This window comes from Akebia trifoliata, chromosome 6, assembly GCF_017979445.1.
Source record: "Akebia trifoliata isolate Shusen 1 chromosome 6, ASM1797944v1, whole genome shotgun sequence".
Taxonomy (NCBI): domain Eukaryota; kingdom Viridiplantae; phylum Streptophyta; class Magnoliopsida; order Ranunculales; family Lardizabalaceae; genus Akebia; species Akebia trifoliata.
The window spans coordinates 19963283-19966773 of record NC_141380.1 but is presented as its reverse complement, the minus strand read 5'-3'; the positions used below and the strand labels follow the sequence as shown (position 1 = coordinate 19966773).

General features: G+C 34.1%; 1 long non-coding RNA gene across 1 annotated transcript; it reads left to right on the top strand.

Moving 5' to 3' along the window:
* Positions 1-745: 745 nt before the first annotated feature.
* Positions 746-1470, top strand: LOC147400378 (uncharacterized). The gene is made up of 3 exons (XR_015178997.1): positions 746-1039; positions 1141-1186; positions 1276-1470. It is a non-coding gene; the product is annotated as an uncharacterized LOC147400378 (long non-coding RNA).
* Positions 1471-3491: the final 2021 nt, after the last annotated feature.

The window sequence follows — 3491 nt, the reverse complement described above, 5'->3', positions numbered from 1 at the left end:
CTAGTGTTTAATAACCATGATTTGGGGTTCAAAACCCCACATTCACCTACTAATTCTTGTTTGCCTAGCAAATATATATGCCTAGTTTGGTAGCAAAGACTTGACAACAAGCACCTTATATGTCTCTAAATTAAGATATTAAGGCTGCTGATGATGAATGCATCCTTGCAACAACACAAAATTAGGTGTATGTTTTATCTATACAAAGGTATGGGTTTATATATGCATATCACTTCTATGTACGTGTGTGTATAATCGTGCCTAATATGTGGTTTAAGAATAGACCTATATAACGTTGATTGAAAACATGGCTCTAGATTGAAGTGTTAATTATATTTATAGAGATAACGATGAATGTGTCCTCGACTCCTTGCATGGCATGAATGTATCATAAAAATGGGGGCAAGTCTGTTATGAGTTTTTATGGTTGCCTATTTTGCTTATAAAAAGGCCTAAATACATGCCTTGACTGAAAATATGGCTCTAGATTAGAGCATTAATCCTAATGAAATGCACAATTTGTAATATTATGCATTTATGAAATTCATTCATCCAAGCATTTGAACTATTTATCCTCCGACCAGCATAGGTGAACAACACATCTATTCTAAAAATTAATCCTAATTAAGATTTGTATGGCATTTAAATACATACATACATATATGTATTTTGATAATGCTTCCCTCGGCTTAGCTAACTACAATTGTTTTGTGATGCTTCCAGGCTATTTTTAGTGTGAGGGAAGTTATATGAGCTACTAATTAATTGTATTCCTCCTGAAATCATTCTGAAGGTAAAAATAAATGTGTTGTAATATTTCTTGTAATTTATTACTTTCATATAAAATAACTCTTATCTTCTTGGTTTTTAGAGGTTGTTTTTCGAATTATTAAAGAAACTGGATGCTGAACTAAAACACGAGGTCTGCCATTGGGCTGCGTATTATGTAAGCTCCTATTATTTTCAAGTGGGACATCTCCCATGATGGGTCTTGACCCTGCAAGTGTACCGCTTGTACAAGTGGGAAGTCAGGATGGAGGTTGGATGTTCCGATATCTTGATCGATGCTAGTCATATAAATCTCATCTGTGACTCCTTGTATATTTCTAACTCCAGTACTTACAGTTTTTTCACTTACAGGAACATAGGATGTGTCTTGGGCAAAAGGCCATATTTCACATTGAAGGTACCCCAAACATTCTTTGTGGCAGTTGTTACAACTTATAATTATGTGTAATCTTGTATATCTTTCTGCATGAATCAAACTTGTTTTAGGTGGAACCTTGTAACTTGAACACAAGCTTAGCCAAACTATTCAAGAACTTGAGGAGTCCTTTCTAGCAAGTGGTGCTGCTGCCAATGCTATACATGACTATGACCGTCAGATTTCTGAACTAAATGTAAGTCTCAAATATCATCTAATTTGTCTTACTAGTTAGGAGACCTAAAACCCCAAAGTGAACAAAAGAGAAAGGAGCTAACAAAACAACACATCGATCTATTTTTTGATTATCGCAAAACTTTTTGCTGAGAGATCTGGGAGAGGATTTCCACATACTTTATTTCTATGTTTTGTGAACACGTTATCCTAATTTAGTACTATGTTATTTTTTTTTTGTTATAAAAAAGAGTTTAACCTTACCTTCCTCAACTTTTGTTGGATTACTCATCTGATTTGTGCATTTGTGGCATTTTTATGAAGTTCTAAAGTATACGTCATTAACATGGACTTGGAAGTTGTTGCAAGATTGAATTCTTCAATTGTAATTTGCTCAATTGCATTCAAGATTAAGTAGTAGGTTCTTGCTGCGTGAGACATTTCTTGAATTTGGGATATTTTTTTGTGTGTGCATGGGTTTGTGTGGGGGTATGGGGTGTGTATTAATCTATAAGAAAAGAATATATTCTAATAAATGCAATAATGGAACTACAAAAGGGCGAAGGAAGAAGAAAACGAACAAGAAATAACTTCACCCACATCCCCACTGTATAATCTATAAGAATATTTTGTTCTTCCTAATTCTTATACTAGTCTTGAAAGATAGATTAACTAAGAATGATACTGCATAATTACATTATTTTAACATTTGGAATCACAATTTCTTATCTCAAAATTGCTATGAATACCATTTTGTGTGCTTTTTATTATGATGTTGTTCTTACTTATTTGTGTTTGAAGGCAAAAGGTATATTTCGAATTAATGCCGAGAATGGCCAAGAGGAGTACGTACGAGACTAGCTTAACAGGGGAATATTGTATCATTTGGAATTGATGTGCATTGTCTGGTAGGTTTGATAAAGGTATTCATTTGGGAATTTGTAACCTTTGCTAACCATAGTTTTCCTTATTATTTTGTTTGTCCAGCTGGTTGGATAGTACACATCTAACAAATAACCATCTTGAATAATGCATTTTTAGTCATGACTATGTTTCTTCTAATAAGTTCGTCAGATCCTTATGTTGTCTACTTCAACATAGAAGAAAAGTGCACTCAAGTTGTGAGGTTCAATGGAAGCCCAGTTGCTTGACTAGGCAATAAATCTAATGGTAGATGTCATTCAGCATAAACACCACAACAAGATGAATGCATGGCATATTGTGCTGGTATGTTACTGCTCCAGCCACATAGCTATGTTAAAATAAAGGAATAAAATAAGAGTAGCAAGTTTGGACTAAACACAGTTTTTTTTCAATTATTATGTCATCCCAATACTTTCGTTGTGGTGGTCATGAAAAGCAGACAAGAGTTGTTGGATATGATTTCTGGATTTAAGTCATGAACTCAGTTTGAAGTCACCTGACTTGTTATGTGTAGCCACTTAATGTAAGTGGTATTCTTGTTTGAAAGACTGGGAGGTTGTTATGTTAAGCTAAGGCAATGTATCTACTTGATTCATTTATTCCAGCTGAGAATAACATAAGTATATTTTAAGTTGGCCCTGTAGTCACATGTAGAATGTTGTTCCCACATACTAGGTTCAAACCCCCCTTTCCCCTTTGAACCAACTTCACCTTTACCTATCCAAAATAGTAAAATAATAAACACAATTTTTTTCCATTAATATTTCATCCCAATGCCTTCGTTGTGGTGGTTATGGAAAGCAGACAAGAATTGTTGGATATGAGTTATGGATTTAAGTCATGAACTCATTTTGAAGTCACCTGACTTGTTATGTGTAGCCACTTAATGTAAGTGGTATTCTTGTTTGAAAAAGTAGGAGGTTTTTATGTTAAGCTAAGGCAATGTATCTACATGATTCATTTATTCAAGCTGAGAATAACATAAGTATATCTTAAGTTTTCCCTGTAATCACATGTATAATGTTGTTCCCACATACTTGGTTCAAATCCCCCCTTTCCCCCTTGAACCAACTTCACCTTTACCTATCCAAAATAGTAAAATAATAAACACAATTTTTTTCCATTATTATGTCATCCCAGTACTTTCGTCGTGGTGGTTATGGAAAGCAGACAAGAGTTGTTGGATATG